Source organism: Rhipicephalus sanguineus, chromosome 6 (assembly GCF_013339695.2).
Source record: "Rhipicephalus sanguineus isolate Rsan-2018 chromosome 6, BIME_Rsan_1.4, whole genome shotgun sequence".
NCBI lineage: Eukaryota > Metazoa > Arthropoda > Arachnida > Ixodida > Ixodidae > Rhipicephalus > Rhipicephalus sanguineus.
The window spans coordinates 39,830,347-39,849,053 of NC_051181.1; the positions used below are offsets into that span (position 1 = coordinate 39,830,347).

The 18,707-nt window shown below is 46.2% G+C and overlaps 1 pseudogene; it reads left to right on the forward strand.

Annotated features, from left to right (window-relative positions):
* Window positions 1-752: 752 nt before the first annotated feature.
* LOC119397224 (uncharacterized) lies at window positions 753-4,220 on the forward strand (annotated as a pseudogene).
* Window positions 4,221-18,707: the final 14,487 nt, after the last annotated feature.

Consider the following 18,707-nt stretch of genomic DNA (forward strand, 5'->3'; position numbering starts at 1 on the left):
GGTGGTGAAATAAACTACGCAAGAGTTCTCCACGCACACTTTATCAATCTAAACAAATTCATTGTTTCTCTTTAGTGTCCCTTTAAATCCATTTAGCTACCTCTTTATTGTCTGTTTCTATTTCTTTGTGTCTCTCCACGTCTTTTTATTTGTCTCTATTTCGCGTTTCCTCTTTCCATCTCTCTCTCTCGATACACACACACACACACAAACACACACACACACACACACACACACACACACACACACACACACACACACACACACACATATATATATATATATATATATATATATATATATATATATATATATATATATATATATATATATATAGAGAGAGAGAGAGAGAGAGAGAGAGAGAAATAAAAAGACGTGGAGAGAAACAAAGAAATAGAAACAGACAATAAAGCAGGGATGCAACAGCTACGCCAATTGCGCCATTTTGATACAATTTGGTATTTCTGCGCCGAGCTGCGCCAAAACCGCGATATTGGTCGAAATTGCGCCAAGCTGCGCCAAAACGCCCTAGGTAACCGCAAATTTTTTTAGTTGCGCTAGTTTTAGCGGGGAACGAAGCCCGGATTGGCGACCTACAGTTGGGAGGGGCACCTTCATCCAATCCAATCCGATCCAGTGGCGCTTGACTTAAACAAGACGTAAATCTGTTCTGGCGTGTTTGCTGGTGGGCCGGTGGGCCTAAATGAAGTTTTTAGTGCCGGTTCAAACGCTGCTCTACAGGGTCATTCAACATGAGCAAAGGTGAGCGCCCATTTAATGTGGAAGCGCCGCGTAAAGTAAATTAACTGACAAACGTGCCGTTTTTCACGTGCTGCAAATCTTTGTGGGGATGTCGTTATTGTTTGGTGGAGTCCGGTTCAACTCTGCTTTTGTTCACCTAGCAGTGCACACGTGCACGAATGCGCGGGTTGTATATACAGTAAAGTCTTTTTAAATGTACTGACGAGTAAAATTTTGTTTAGAGAAGTACTACACACGGAAACCCTGACCGCCTTAGCCGAACGAGTTCGTCAAGATACTCGCTCCCGCGAACTCGCGGTTAGACCGACACTACAATGTGCCGAAAAAGGCCTTCCGCTTTTTGGGAAATGTGGACATTGGTCGACTAATCATTTTGACTTCGTCGCGAGTGCAGTCACCGCTTTCCTGGCACGAAGGTTTGATGGCAGGTACCAACGAGCATGCCAGTGCGAGTTATCGCCGGCAACCTTACCGCGATCAGCATCTTTATATCTGCTCGGTAGCGCGTGCGGCATATCGCGTTTGGTACAATATATTACACGCATTTTATAGGCGACGAACCCAAACATGTCATTGGCTGCTGCCTCCCGTGCGGAGATAGATTGCGTGTCGCTTGCAGAAACGAAAGCCGCTCACCATTGCTGCGTTTACCCAACGAGATCTTTGCCGTAACCCTACATGCGGTCACGAGCTGAGCGGGTAGAAAGACTCCTCGGAAAAAGCTGTCGTACGGTAGAGCACGCGACCGATCCTGCAGTGACGGCGTCAGCTTTGTTGGTGACGCGCTGCACGAAAGTAGCAAGGGTGCGGCTCTACGCGGCGAGAGGCTCTGCGTACAATGAATTTTGAAACGATGCCGATTTTTGCTGCGCATAGCTCTCTCTCTCTCTCTCTCTCTCTCTCTATATATATATATATATATATATATATATATATATATATATATATATATGATATAGTAAGGGGGGGGGGGCACACTTAGGAAATTGCACTTATTTGCTTGTTTGTCTTAAACGTTGCATGGCATTATTATACACACCGGACTTAGACTGTTCTCTTGAACTATATATACATGTGGTGGCTCTCTTTAAAATGGCCTTTCTCCTCATAGATCTTCTTTTTAACAGGGCGGAATACAAGATTCAGCGCATCGGTGCTGAATTAAGTGGATTGCAACAATGACGTGATCAGCCGCTCGTGCAGGCCAGGTGTAAAGGCCACGGATGCTTTTTGCATCATTTGCAGTGTGACTGTTTCTTGCGCCCAGCATGGTGCTACTGCTGTTAAACGCCATGCAGGCATGAAGAAGCATCTGGAGGCAGCAGCAAAGCTGAGGGACTCAAGTGGTGTGCTACAAGTGCCCAAGACTGTGCAGACCACAATAGATTTTTCACAGGGGATGCCTCGTGTCACGTTGCAAGATCAAGTGTGTGAGGCTGAGGCCATATTTGGAATGTCTGTTGTTTCAAAGGGAATTCCATATACCTGGGGCGACACTGCTACAGACGTATAGGAAAATATTTCTAGATAGTAATGTAGCCAAGAATTTCAGCTGTGGAAGGGCCAAGCTTTCTTACGCCATATCGGATGGTCTGGGACCTTACTTCAAGTCGAAGCTTCTTGGCGAGTTGTGTCGGCCTAATGTTTTTTTTCTCCCTTATGATCGACGAAACTCCAAAACCCGAGCAGCATGTCCAGCAGTTGGATTTGCTGGTAAGATATTTCTCCGAGAGCCGGCAGCAGATAGTCGTTGAGCAGCTCAATTCTTTTAACCTTGGCAGGGCCACAGGTGATATAATCGTGGAGTGCATAGAGGATGCCCTAGCTGACCTACCAAGACAAGGCTTACTTTGCTTCTTCAGCGATGGCCCTAATCTCATGAAAAGCGTTAAAGCTAAGTTGAAGCAAAAGAACCCAAACCTGCTCGACGTTGGGGAGTGCACTCCGCACAAAGTGCATAACGCTTTTTCAAAAGGTCTGGACGCATTTTGCAGTGATGCTGAGCAGCTTGTCAGAGATGTTTACTATTATTTTAAACATTCCTCTGTGCGTGCCGAAGTTCTGAGAGAGCACCAAGAGCTCTTGGAAATAGAGCCTCATGTTTTTCTCCGACATGTCTCCAACCGCTGGCTGATATTGCAGGACTCAGTAGCCCGCGTGCAGGAACAGTTCACTGCTTTGCAGTCTTTCTTTTTGGAGAGGAACAGCGTTGAGCGACAACCAGATGCCCAGACTCAGCACGGCAGACTTTCTGCAGCTTTTCGAAGCAAGACTCTTTATGCAAAAGCATTGTTTCTAAGAAATGCTGCTGAACTTTTTACTGGGTTTCAGCACTTATTTCAAAGGCAGGAGCCACTTGTGCACATCCTTCATTCCGAGGTTCTGGCACTGGTGCGACGAGTCTTGAGTCGTTTCTTAGGAAATGAAGCGTTTTGCGGCAAGAGTGCAGAAGACTTGACGAAACTCAATTTGGATGATGCAGCCCTCTGGAAGGCACGGCCAGAAATTGGCTTGGACACTGAGAAAGCAATGGAAGGCTTCGACCCCGCGGAGAAAAAGATGTTTCGCCTAGGAGCTCGTGCATTCTATCTTGCTTGTTCAAAGGCACTGCTTCAGAAGCTTCCTTTCACAAACAAACTGATTATGCATGCACGCTTTCTGGCCCTGAAATGTGAGAAGCCTGAGCAGGAGGTGCGGTCATTGCGGTATATTGCAGGGGAGCTCCAGCCACAGGTCATAGGCGTTGACCTGGTGTCGTCTGTTATTGACGAATGGCACATGCTGAAGTGTGATGATGACAGAGGTGCCTTGCACATAGAAGGAAGGGTCGATGATTACTGGGCGAAGATCTTCGGCCTGAAGGCAACAACAGGGGCACCGAGATACCCTTGCTTTCTAAGCTTATCAAAGCGCTGCTTTCTCTGCCTCACGGCAACGCTGACCTAGAACGTGGATTCAGCGAAAATAAGCACCTTCTAGATGGCCGGAGCTTGCTGAGCATTGCCAGTATTAGTGGAATGCGCCATGTCAGAAGTTTTCTTCAACGGTATGACGGTGACGCAACCAAAGTGCCTCTCAGCGCAGATCTTCTGAGAAGAGTAAGGCAATCGCGTGCCAGATATGCACAGAGAGTCAACTCTGAAGAACACACATACAAGCGGAAGGCAACAGAAGAGCCTGCCTCTGAGCAACCTTCTCAAGAAGCTGAAAAGAAAGCATTGGAGGACCAAGTGGCCGCCAGCAAGGCAATGATCAGTAGTGCCGAGGAAATAATCAGCTTGGGCGTAAAGCAAAAAGACATCAACAAAGTTGCAAGTGGCCATGTACTCCTAACAAAAGGGAATGAATGCCTTGAGCAGGCGCTTAAAAAGCTGGATGAGCACACAAAAAAATGGCTAAGAAGGCCAAGTGTTGATATCCTGTTGCCGATGCCTGCACTATGTTTTGCGAGATTCTAGTCAACTTCTAGTCATATAGATTAATGGTCTTATTTATGTTCAGTATAGTTAAATACTTCCCAGGTGGAAGACCTGTTTGGTGTGCAATTTAGTGTTATTTATGTTCAGTATAGTTAAATACTTCCCAGGTGGAAGACTTGTTTGGTGTGCAATTTAGTGCTAGTCTTCTTATACACCAGCCGAATGCTGCAACAGCAATTTGTAGTACAAATAAAGATACTTTCAGCTTTTACACCATCTTTTTGTGTCTTTCTTTGCTTGGACCTATTAATACTAAGCAATCAGAGCGCTATACCTTCAACAGTGAATTTTATTCCCTTTTCCTTAGCAAGTTTCGTCTAAACCTTGGTGCAAATTCACCATGCACAAGGCCTTGGTGGCCTCCGCAGAATTCATTGGTCTTATTCAGCATGTTATGCGCTGACATGATTGTGGTGCCATCCAAAGGTTTCCATATATATTTTTTGTTACTGCTCCTAAAGGAGGCTTTGTTTGTGAAGCTGCTCCAAATTTGGAATTTAATGCTCCAGAACGGAGTTTTTTTTTGTCCGTAACCTGCTCCAAATTTGGATTTTCCTGCTCCAAAAGCAAGATTTTCCTGCTCCAAAAATTGCTCCGAATCCTATTTTGGCTGTTGCATCCTGATAAAAAGATAGATAAATAGATTTATATATATATAATATCTGTACTCGTTCTCTCGCCCATCCGAGGTAATGCATCCTACGCCGGACAAATAGGTGCAGCGGGAGAGCGCGCGCCGGGCAGCAGTGTTCGTGGAACGAAGCAGAAGATGAAGAGGAGGGCGAACTGAGCGCGCCGGCGGCCGAGTTATTGCTTTGCACGCGCTTGAAAAGTAGAGGCCATTCATGATGACGATAGTTTTTTTGAACGCGTAGCGGCATAGCAAAAAGCATAACAGCTCGGCTGCAAAAGTGGCTCACCACAACCACGATGATCCCTGACTTAGCTGTCTTGTGCGGCGATGGCATGGAATGCGCGAATGAACCACACGTAAAATTTTAAATGCGAAGCATTTCTTAGCGAACTTTGGCACTTTGAGCGTTTCTATCTATCTATCTATCTATCTATCTATCTATCTATCTATCTATCTATCTATCTATCTATCTATCTATCTATCTATCTATCTATCTATCTATCTATCTATCTATCTATCTATCTATCTATCTATCTATCTATCTATCTATCTATCTAATCTATCTATCTATCTATCTATCTATCTATCTATCTATCTATCTATCTATCTATCTATCTATCTATCTATCTATCTATCTATCTATCTATCTATCTATCTATCTATCTATCTATCTATCTATCTATGCGCCTACTTCTTGGCGACCTCGTGGTCGTCTCCTTAGCTTGGTACATACCAAAACTGGCATAGCAGGACATGAACGTATGTATATCATTACATTAAAAACGTGGTTTCCCTGACGCGTATGTTACGAAATTTGTTCCAATACTCACGTGCGGCACATACCCCCATACCGCGGCCCATTGTGTATGGTTATACGCCACAGGTGATTCACCGTCTAAATAAATCCCGAATTTGAAAATCTTAAATTGACAGCTTGAAGGAGCCCGTGTCACCGAAAATGCGGTGCCGGTGTCCGCGGTGTCGTAGATGAGTTGAAATATACCTGTGGCAGGGAATAAGAAAAATCACGGCTCGAGCCGGAGTCAAACCCAGGCATTCTGAATGACAGTGAAGTATCCGAACACAAAGCCACACAAATGCTTCATAGTGTTTTGGAAAAAGACCCAACACAAGCGTCCTACCAGGACAACAGAAGTTGGGGCAGCAGTGTCGGCTATCCGCTTTTGTACCAATGTTACAAACATGGCATACCTACGACTCCTCAAGCTGCAGTCAAGCGTAGCGCGAATACGTCTACGACCGCTAGGTATGATATGCACATGATTGCCCCGTAGCGTGCATTACCTGGCAATGAAAGTGACGTCTCTACTTTAGTACTTCTCTGCTGTATTTTATGGCTTTGAGCCAAGCGTTACGAGGTGGATCGACGTGTTTTTGTAAGTGTAGTAGCTGTGCGCACCAAGCACGTCGACAACGACAACACTGGCGTTTAAAGGGTAACTTACGGTGCGACGTAACGCCTGCCTTCACGTTAGAATACATACGTCACTATTATAGAAACTAAGTGTAATTTATGATGCAATCATGTGAATATCACACGTATATTTCGTTAATGTATTCCTCCGGGCTCGAGCAATATATTAATGTAGCTTGCTGAATGATAGGAATACAAATGTAATGTTTAATAGACTGCCGTAAAAGCGGAGCCAACACTGGAAAAACAGACGTTAATCTGGTATGACGTCTGCATCGTGGGAGTGCATATGTAGTGTGTTGCTTTGTTAATAAATTAGATAGCCGGCACCACGACCACAATCGACGTTGCACCGCCATTACGCCTGCATAGGCTGTTTTTCCAAACCAATTTATAGACGTGGCGTGGCTCTTTGGTAGAATACCCGATTGCCACGCAGAATGCTTGGGTCCCATTCCTGCTGGCATCCCAGTCTATCTATCTATCTATCTATCTATCTATCTACGTTTGGGTGCTGTTGTGATCGCCTCCTTAACTTGGTGTGGACCAAAATTAACATGAGAAGGTAAAATGACTTGAGAAATATGACTGTCTGGTCATGACATGAATAACGTGAAAATCCTGTCGTGTACGTGTCAAACCCTTTCCTCCAGACGGGTGCGGCACATACCCGTTTACCGCGGGCCCTGGTATACGGGTATGGGCCACATGTGATTCACAGTTTACATCCACCAAAGAACGGCGACCACATGATATTGGTGAAAACCGACATGGGAAGCGTTGACCCAACTGCTTGGACCCTGATAAATAGCGTCCCAGCAGGAATCGAACCCAAGCATTCTGCGTGGCAGTCAGGTATTCTACCACAGAATCACGCCAGGTCTGGAAACTTTTGGAAAAACACTCTATGCAAGTCTAATGCCGGTACAACGTCCGTTGTGGTTGTGGTGCTGGCTATCTCAATTTATAACAACGCAATAAGCTCTACATACGTACTCCTACGATGCAGGCGTCATGTCAGGTTAACGTCCGTGGTTCCAGTCGTGGCTCCGGTTTTATAGCGGCCTAACATTAAATTTGTAGCCCTATGATTCAACAAGCTATATTCAAGCGTCCTTCGACCCCGGAGACTAGAGAAGCCAGCTGCATCGAAGCCAACTTCCCATGCAGACCTCTCCGTTGTTCTGCAGGCGATTCAAGTTCAGCAGAAACAAGTTTTCCAACAAAATGAAATGATTCAAACTCTTTTATGGGTGTTGAGCCTGAGAGACAGCCGTCCTGCTGAGCTTGTGAAACCTGAACCCTTTGATAGTTCGTCGGGTAATCCAGAGGCGTGGATTACTTTCTTGGAATACGCCTGTAAACAGAATGGCTTGGATACCGACGAACAACGAGTGAAACATATGCTCCCGTTTTTAAGTGGGATCGCACGAAAATGGTACGAGTTGCGTATCATAGGACATGAATGTGATGCATGGAGCACATGGAAGGAGAGCTTCATCTCATCCGGTGCTGGGCAGTATCGAAGAGACATGTATCTTAGGTACTATCTTAAATACTCTTTTGGTATCTGGTATCTGTATCGCGATACGTCTCGCAAAATGAGTATCTGTATTTCCGATACATTCATTAAGATACAAGATACTCCTATAGGAACACCACCCTACGAAACAATAATCGCTGGCTCAACCCCCCTTCTAAAGCTGGTACTGATGCCACTAAACCGCCTGAATAAAGCTAAGGGCAGTGACATATCTTTCTTGAAGAGTCCACCAGTGAGGGCAGGCGATGAGGTGTGCGCGTCCGTTTTTGTTAGCAGAAGAACATGACAGCGCTCGCGCAGTCTCGGCAGAACAAGCGCCCGAACGTCTATGCTTAGCTCACGTGCCTTTCGTATTGTCCATTTTTTTTTCTTTTTACTTGTGCCAGTGCCATGACACTTGCCCTTACCCACTGTCCAGCGCCGCGTACCACAACGCGTGCGGCGATTATCGCGCAAATTCTGGTGCCGCTATCCTGCTTGGCGCTTCATTACGCAATCTGAAGCATAGGGTAGCTTTGCGTCTCGTGGCCTTCACACATCAGCGATTTGAAGGATTTTGTGTATGTAAGTTCGATTTTCTTGCGATTGACTTGCGTGTAAATAAGAGCCTAACTATAGCACCTCTAGTACCGATGCTACATCTGATAGAGCACGCGTTTACCTATAGCAGAAGATATCTTCGTGTACCTTACCTTTTTCTGCCTGCTTTCGATCGAGTCCCGGCCGCGGCGGTCGCATTTTCGATGGAGGCGAAAATACTTGAAGCCCGTGTACTTCGATTTAGGTGCACGTTAAAGAACTCCAGGTGCCCCAAATTTCTGGAGCCCTTCACTACGGCGTCCCTCATAATCTTATCGTGGTTTTGGGACGTTAAACCTTAAGAATAATAATTATCTTCCTGCTATCTTTATTCAAAAAGTTTTTCAAATCATAACTTCATTATTAGCACAAGTGCTTTCTTACTTGTTCTGCTCTTGCATCCCGTACATTACCTAGGGCTCTGAACTGTTTCTTTCCGGTCTGGTCACTGCAGTATGTCTCTTGTAACGTGCTGCCAAAATAACCTTTCTCCTTTATTCTTACTAATTGAACTGTCTACTTTATTTGTGCTACTGTTTGCACATTTATATTTCACTTGAGTTTACTGTTCTGCCAAGGCGATTTTGAAAAAAAAAATGTAATTATGTAGGCGCGCACTGAGTATACAGTACCAAGCATCCTGCTTACTGCTTGGTAAAACAGTGAAATTGAGTTTGCTTTATAATAGTGTAAATAATAAGGAGCCATGTCTTAAAGTCGTTAGGAAGGGAATTCGAGAAACATTGCTATAATAAATGATCCGTTTTTTCTCATGAGCGTCCTAACGAGCCGTTTCAGTCAATTTTTCATAGGTACTAAATCTTTTTATTGCCTTACATTAACCCGTAAGTTGACGATACTTCATGCTTAATTGACATAACTCTTACGGGTGCTGCCTGTATCGTGTTTCAATACTTATTCACCATGAATGTTTGATACAGAACGGCTTTTCTATTTTAATTGCGTATATTTCTTTTTTTCTTTTTGAGGTCTCCCTAATTTTTTTTTTTACTATTACTAATGGCCAGATAATCGGAGCTATATATCGTGAATAGCAGCGGTGTCCTGCCACACGCTGTTATTTCTTTATTTTGGTGTGATCTGGTTTAAACAGCAGCAGAAAGATTAGCAGGGCTAGGCTCAAGCCGCGCCGCGAGGTTTCGAAATCTTCGCGATTGTTTCAGATTGTTCCGTTAAGAATACGTGCGAATCCCATCCGCGACGGCCATATTTCGATCGAGGTGAAATGCTAGAGACCGGTGTACTTAGATTTAGGTGCACGTTAAAGAACCCCAGGTGGTCGAAATTTACGGAGCCCTCCGTTACGGCCGCCATCATAATCATATGGTGGTTTTGTGATGCAAAGCCGCAAAAATATTATCAGAAATATGCGCAGGACGCGAGCACTCTAGTTCATTCGGGAGCTTACGCGAGCACCAGCGGTAACGCTGGAAGGTTCGATCCCTGATGTATAAATGACCACGCGTTCCGCCGATGATCACAATACCGAAGGCCGACGACTTTTATAGGGAACCCAAGCTCAAGTTTGGGCGCTAGGGCTCGCGCGGCTGAGCTATGCTTTTCTGGGGGCAGACACTGCCCGCGAAGGCGGTTTCTCGCCGGATTTGCGAGCGGTGGCGGCAAGGACACGTGCGTGCATGCGCTCCTCATTCGACCCAGAGCACTGCTAGTCAGCAATACTTACATTGTGACGCACCGCAGATGCATCCTAGAGCTCTGCGCGTGCGCGGAAGCGGGGGCAGCAGTGTTGTGGCCGTGGATGCCCCCAGTTGCGATAAGAGCAGTGGCGCCGCTCGACGTTGCTTTGGAAGCCTATTGCCGCTATCAGTGTACAGCGTGCTTTGCTTGTACTTTGAGTCACTTAGTTTTCTGGGCCCAAGTTTGCCTTGTGAGCAGTTTGAGTGACTGCCGCCGCCTTCTTCATCGTCACCACCACGTGACAATACGATAGGTATTAGACATTTCTGGGGTGCACATGTTCTCTTGTTGAAGAAAAATTGTTAAAAGATTGCTCGTTAGTGAGTATATTGATAACTAACGCTTTACGCCAGCAGATAAGTAGAATATGAAACGTGCAGTTTTATGAGCTCTACGTATACACAACACATCACGAACAATGTCGCTAGCAGCGTTGTTACTGCTGTACACCGGTCATTCGGTGTTGCGTAAACAGCGTTTCACAGACAAGGTAAAACTCCACACCGGTATTTGCGCCATCGTGCTAAGGCTTCTTATTGAAGTTCTTGTGATTATATGGCGACCCGCTAGCTGGTCGGCAAGCTGAGCAGCGACTCCCATCAATTAGAAAAATGACAAGCCAGAGCCGCTGTCAGTGAAGAGCCATCCTGTTAAGCAGCCAAAACAAACCTTAATAAGTTCTGTTGAAAGTAAATTAATTCACTTATCCAGCAGGCCAAGGAAGCTGCTGAGAGACACGGTCTCTCGGCCGACTCCTAGGCGGGAACCCAGCCCGGAAACCTGCAGGAACTTATTAAAGTTATTCACTCACTCACTTGAGCAAGAGGGACAAAACTATTGAGACACTAACAGACATTTCATTAAGATGAAAGAAAATTGGTCACATTAAAGAAATTTTTAAGAAAACCTTTTCGTGCATAGGCGGTCGCTACTAAGTTATGGGGGTCTATAATAATAAATTTTCGAATGTATCGAAGTATCTTAAGATACAACGTATCTTTGCCCAGCCCTGATCTCATCGTTCCGTGGGAGCCCGCTTTAGCGATGGGATCAAGCTATTTTCTACCGCTACAGGTCTGGACCGGTGATCGAGTATTTCTTTGAAAAGCGTCGATTGCTCGTACTTGCAGAGCCGGACCTTCCACTGACTTCCGTTATAACGCTCGTCATACACGCTTACCTCGGGAATTGCAACGACAGGTTCAAGCTAGAGCGCCAAAAACTGGAGACATTGCGGCAGTCACTCCAAGATATGGCCTGTCATTGGACGGAGAAGACAGGATCGTCAGGAAACGGAGTTTCGTGCGCAGCCACCAAAGTCTTCGCAAGCGGCAAGTCACCGCGAGTCGTTGCACACCACCGAGATGGAGTCTATGACTGAAGGACGCATTTCACAAATATTAGAAAAAAAAACTAATAAATGAGGGTTCTCAGTCTGAGTCAAAACGAGACTGTTTGTTTGACTTCTACAAACTTGTTGCATATACACCTGGAGGTCAATGGACAGCGCATACCCGCACTGATAGACAATGGGGCGTCTGTATCTATCCTTAAGAAAAGCAATGCTAATAATCAAGATGTCTTCCGTGGAAGGTCTGTTCTTGTGCGTGGATACGATGGAAGCGAGAAAGAGTATTGTGAGTGGGTACGTCTGAAAGTGACGTACCAGTCTAAAACTGCAGAAGTTGTTGCACTAGTTTTAGACGCAGTGGCGTACTACATTCTTCTTTCTCGTCCGGATATGAAGCGGTTGATACTGAATATTTATTGGAACGATGAAGTGTCTGTTGATAAAGAAGCTGACAAAGCGGAGCCGGGACACAAAGTGGACCACCTACGGATACAGTGTAATTCGACAACTGTATCCCGAACTGGTTTGCTTGGGAGGGTATCCGCCGGCGACTACAAATTTCGAGGTTCCCTTTCAGCTTTACGACAAAACACTTGTGAAGAAAAAAAAGCATATAACTTGACGCGAGAGAAGAAAGCATGGCTAAAGGAAGAACTTCGAAAGATGTTTGTCTCCATTTGCCTCACCTATTACCATTGCTCCAAAGGAAGACGGTAGCTGGCGCCTGTTCACGGACTACAGAGCAGTAAATAGCCAGACACTGCTGATTTCTTTTCCAATGCCGAAGATCGACACTATCATCGATGAAACGGGGGCTGTACCTGCTTTTCTCGCATTGACCTGTGCAAGGGCTTCTGGCAGGTGCCTCTGCAAGAAGACACCAAGCAATACACCGCATTTACAACATCATTTGGCATATATGAATATAACCGCCTCCCTTTTGGATGGAAAAACTCCCCGAGTTGGTTTCAGAAAATGGTGAACGCAGTATTGAACCCCTATACTGGACGCTTTTGCAACGTCTGTGTAGACGACATCATTATTTACTCTAAAAGTGAAAAGCTCCATGAAGAACACCTGGCTCACATCCTGGCAGCATTACCTGATACTAGGTTAAAAGTTAATTTGAAAGAGAGTGAGTTCTTCAAAACCAAGGTCACCTTTCTGGGCAGAGTTTTAGATGGAACAACGAAGAACACGAAGGAGGAATCGGCGACTCGCATTACAAAACCAGCGAAGCCGTACGATGTACACTCTCTTCGTGTATTTGTAGGATTGACGGGTCATTTTCGAGCCTTCATTCAAGATTAAGCCCTGAAAAGTCGCTGCCTCACGATACTGACGCGGAAGGATGTTCCCTTTTGTTGGACGGAATAGTGGCGACGCCTACAGAGAATTAGTTCGCATAATTTCTTCTGATCCTGTGCTGTGCTTACCAGACTTTTCGCTGCCCTTCGAATTGAACACCGATGCGTCTCACTATGGAACGGGGGCCGTCTTGTATCAGCGAGATTCCTCTTCGTGTAGTTGGATACTACAGCTACACATTCAACATTGAATTAAACTACACGACAACAGAAAAGGAAGCTCTTGCCGTTTTTAAAGTCGTCCGCTACTTCCGGTCATATTTGAAAGGCGCGAAGTTCAAGCATTATACAGGCCACGAAGCCCTAACGTATATATTAAAGATGGCTGAGTTGAAAGGAAAGATTGCCCGTTGGGTGGGTGAACTTCAGCAATTTGACTTTGAGGTAGCTCATCGCCCTGGAGCCTCCATGAAGGACGCGGATGCAATGTCGCGATTAGCGATTGTGCTCCCTGACGAAGAAGGTAATGCAGTGAAGATATGGGAAGGAACTGAGGTTTTGCAGCAAACTAAACAGGGAAGAGTTGCCGTGCCTACTTAGTTCCAAAAATACTGGAATTGTATCATGACAGCCCCGAATCAGGCGGACACGATGGCTTTTGGAGAACCTACTTGAAATTCACAAAGGGGTTCACATGGCCTAGCATGAAGCAAGACACAAAGACATGTATCGTCCCGTCACAAATGCCAGATTAACAAAGTGAAATTCAAGCAACCAACGCAGAAAATGGCTATACCAACACATTCTAACACGCCATTTGAAGTAGTTCATCTGGACTTTGCGGAAATACGGAAAAAGTCTCAAGGAGTTCAGAGGACACAAGCGTTTCTCTTGTGCATTGATGAGTGCACCAGGATGGTCACAGCAAGACCGGGCAAAGACGACGCTAACAGCGTGATTTCTTTTTTGAGTGGGAAGATGTTCGACAACGTATAGGTAATTGTCTCAGACAATGGGCCTGCCTTCCGAAGTCGTCTGCTACAGGAATGGGCTGAAAAGCGTAACATATGTTGCGGTGCACTGCGCCCTATCATCCTGCCGCAAATGGGTTAGCTGAGCGGGCGATCAGAGACGTTAAACAGTATATTAGTATGTATCCAGCATTTAAAGGTGGTTGGAAATGTCTGGAAGCGGCCGTAGCTCACCAGAACCGTTCATACACAACCGGACTGGGATGTACTCCTCTGTTTGCGGCAACTGGGAGACCAACATATCTGCCTGCGGACGTAAGCCTTGGCATTGACAAGAACATTAATCTCCAAGAAGCAGCAAGATCAAAATTACACCATTTCCCGCTAAAGGGGACCATGAGGCGATGCGAAGCCGGAGCACTTGCACGATCGCGTTCCATTGGCGTTCTTTGGGCATGTTACCGACCTCGCGTCGTGGAACGCGAAGAGGAACGCTACGCGCGTCTTGTCTTCCCTCTAGCCTGGCTGTTAATTCTCACAGGGCGAGCGGGGAACGCGGTCGGCAGGCGTGCGAGAGAGGGGCAGCGTAGGAGAGGAGAGAGAGGGGTCGGGGACGCGCATGCGCTGGTGATCATGGCGTCGTTGCGCAGGAGAGAATTTCGGCATGTCTAGCCCGCGTTTCAGAGGAAGAGTGGAAATGGGGAGTGGAGAGGGATAGGGGGGAGGGGAGAGGGTATGCGCATGCGCAGTAAGGGTGGTTACGCCGCACACCACCACCGGATTGAGCTGCGCCATAAGATACTTTGCATCTAAAAAAAGTATATTAAGGTACCGTGACAGAATGAAGAAAAATTTCGACAAGCGACAAAATACAGCATTATCAGAACTCGACGTCGGTGACTTAGTGCTGGTGAAAAGAGGACCTCGTCTCAACGCAGCCTACAAGGCCCCATTTCGCGTTATAAAGACGGCACGTCGACAAGGACACTTGAAGACCATATGGTACATGGGTCCTAATGACACCGTGGAATCCGCTGCCATTGGAAATATATTCAAGTATCATCCCAGGAGGGATATAAACCATGCTGGGGGGAATGAAGCAAGGCGAGCGGCCTACACCTAGAAGAAGAAGAAGTCGAAACAAGACAGGGGGCAGGGGGGAGAAGACAATAAAGAAGAAGTTCGATAGAACAAGATGGAGTCTTTACTTTAACAATTAGATTTTAAAAACTATCCGGTTCTTGGCCAATCCCCCAGCGTGGGTGTGTGCCATAGTTATAGGATCTACTCTACTCTACTCTACTCTTGTGTTCAGTTAATAAGTGAAGTTTTATTCATGCTTGTAGTGCGCTACCGGTGGACACTTACCAAGAAACAAGGAAAACAACACAAGATGTTTTATTACATAAGTTACCCTTTAAACGTCGCTGTTGTCGACGTGCCTGGTAGGACGACGATGTGCACACAACTGCTTCACTTAAAAAAGACATCTCGATCCACCACGTAACGCTCTACTCAAAACGAAAAAAATGCAGCATAGAACTACTCGCCGACTACTTCGCATAAAACCGATTCCCACAAGGTGTGGGATTTGCCGAAATTTCATTATTTGCATTCCTCGGGCGCAATGCTGCCGATGTTGGTTTTTCTTAACGATCTCGCATTTAAATTACCAATGTCTCTTTTCGCCGCTCCTGGGTAGACATAAACTGTCATTCACCTGTGGCGCATACCGGTACACCGCGGCCCGTGGTAAACTGGTATGTTCCACATGTGTCAGGAGGAAGGGTTTGACGACGTACTCGACAGGATTTTCGTGTTATTCATGTCATGACCGGACGAGCATATTCGTGAAATCTTGTTACCCTCCCATGCCAATTTTAATCTACACCAAGTTAAGGAGCTGATCATGAGAGCATCATCATCATCATCAGCCCGTCTACGCCCACTGCAGGGCAAAGGCCTCTCCCATGTTCCGCCAATCAACCCGGTCCTGTGCTTTCTGTTGCCACGTTATACCTGCAAACTTCTTAATCTCATCTACCCACCTAATTTTCTGTCTTCCCCTCACGCGTTTGCCCTCTCTTGGAATCCAGTCAGTTACCCTTAATGACCACCGGTTATCCTGCCGACGTGCTACGTGGCCGGCCCACATCCATTTCTTCTTCTTAATTTCAACTATGATATCCTTAACCCCCGTTTGTTCCCTAACCCACTCTGCTCTCTTCCTGTCTCTTAAGGTTACACCTATCATTTTCCTTTCCATCGCTCGCTGCGTCGTCCTCAATTTAAGTTGAACCCTCTTTGTAAGTCTCCAGGTTTCTGCTCCATAGGTAAGTACCGGTAAGATGCAGCTGTTATATACCTTCCTCTTGAGAGATAGTGGTAGACTACCATTCATGATTTGATAATGCTTGCCAAATGAGCCCCATCCCATCCTTATTCTTCTAGTTATTTCACTCTCATGGTTCGGCTCCGCGGTTACTACCTGTCCTAAGTAGACGTACTCCTTTACAACTTCCAGCGTCTCGCCACCTATCGCGAAGCGCTGTTCTCTGCCAAGATTGTTCCACATTACTTTAGTTTTATGCATATTAATTTTCAGACCTACTCTTCTACTTTCCGTATCCAGTTCAGTAATCATGAGCTGTAATTCGTCTCCCGCGTTACTCATCAATGCAATGTCATCAGCGAATCGCAGGTTACTGAGATACTCTCCATTAACTCTTATCCCTAATTCTTCCCAATCTAGGGCCCTGAAAACCTCCTGTAAACACGCGGTGAATAGCATTGGAGAGATCGTGTCTCCCTGTCGTACGCCCTTCTTTATTGGGATTCTGTCGGTTTTTTTGTGAAGGACTATAGTGGCTGTGGATGGGCTGTAGATTTCTTCCATTATGTTTATATAGGCTTCGTCGATGCCCTGATTCCGCAGTGCTTGCATGACTGCTGATGTCTCCACCGAATCAAATGCCTTCTTCACCCAGATGTAGATAGATAGATAGATAGATAGATAGATAGATAGATAGATAGATAGATAGATAGATAGATAGATAGATAGATAGATAGATAGATAGATAGATAGATAGATAGATAGATAGATAGATAGATAGATAGATAGATAGATAGATAGATAGATAGATAGATAGATAGATAGATAGATAGATAGATAGATAGATAGATAGATAGATAGATAGATAGATAGATAGATAGATAGATAGATAGATAGATAGATAGATAGATAGATAACGCTCAAAGTGCCAAAGGTTCGCTAACAAATGTTTCGCATTTATAAAAAAATATCCGGAGGCGAACAGAATTTGAACCCAGGCCCATTGCTTGGCAGTCGAGTATCCTATCACAGGGCCACGCCAGTGCTTGAAAGTCCTCTGAAAAAGACCCTCTACAGTCGTCATGTCGGGCAAGAGATGTAATATGCGTTAAGAATGCAACGGATGTCATGTGTTAACAGATGTAATATAGCGTCGTAGGAGAGTAAAATAGCACCCAGGAGTCACAGAATGCGAATTGCGCAACGAGTGGGTGGTTTAAAGCTTCCCACCTATTAGAGAGGGCTCAGCCACGATTCTTCGTCGTCATAGGCCACAGCATCAACATGTGTACAGAATGCCTTAGAGATGTGTTGCGCATACCTCCCTTCTGCACAGAGTGGTGAATAATGGCATAGTGAGTGCTTCCCTATTTCGCGAAAAATCACCGTCATATCCACGAAGTGAATGATGTTAGAGGAGCTTGCTCACAGATGATTGGGTAACCCGCGAATCCTCCGTACACATTCCTCTACCATCATATATAGACGTGACAGCGTTGTGCAGCTGTGGCCGAACGTGTGGTCGAGGAAATCGCTCTTGAAGCGCGCGTCGGTGCCGCCAACCTCAGGTAGCGACCGCTTTTGACGCTTAGCCGCGGCATCCCACGCCCGCACTTCTTCGGGGTTCTCTTGCCGTCGCTTCCGTTCTGCTTCGCGACCTCTCCCAGCAGGGTCCGCTTGATGGCGGGCCCGCTTCTCCTCTGCTTCCCTGGCCCGCAGCTCCGGGTTTGCTTGAGGGCGAACCGTCTTCGCTTCGGCCTCCCGGGTTCTCACCGCAGGGTCTTGGCGGCGAGCCCGAGATGCAGCTGCGTTGCGAGCTGCCTTGGCTGGGGTGTTCATGCAGCGGAGCGGCAATGAAGAGTGTTCACTGAGTGAGCTTCGGCGACGAGAAAAGAAGCGCGCCCTCAATTGAGAGGCGCGGCCCTCAAGGTCACCTATCTAACTAGCGCACGCGCCAAGGGTGGTATGCGCCGCCTTGAGCGGCAACGCGCCATCTAGTGAGCATTCTTGAAATCACCGGAGAGAGCGCAACTGCGCCTATCAACTTTAAGCGGGACCAATGAGACCTAGTGTACACGCCGCCGATGGACGAGGCGCGAGCATAAGAAGCTTAGCGAGTAAGCTCCTAAAATTATGATGACTTATGGCGTAATGGGTACCTCACAGTTGTACTTGTCGTAGTCGCGATATTAGCCTGTTTTTAAACCTGTTTTAGGGAATTTTATACGGTGCTGTGCCGTGAGCACGGACACCACACAACGGACAAACATAGACCCTCAGGTGCTTCGCCCCTAAAACTGACAGGGTCCCTCATGCATCCGCCTCAGTCTACTCGAAGGTGAGACCGATCTGCTTCTTCTAAGTCGATCTATTGAACCTCCCGCGCCCCCTTCCGAAAGCTTCCTGCAACTAACGTGGCTGTACAGTGACTTCAGGATCGGAGCCAATCTAACCTTTCTGCACCTCACCTTGTTTTGCACTGCCTCCGGCATCGGCCCACCTTTGACCAAGCAATAATGTCATGGGCTGACGTCACCATGTGAAGTCACCTTATGTGACATCATGATGAGGTCGTGCGGCGACGTCATGACGTGA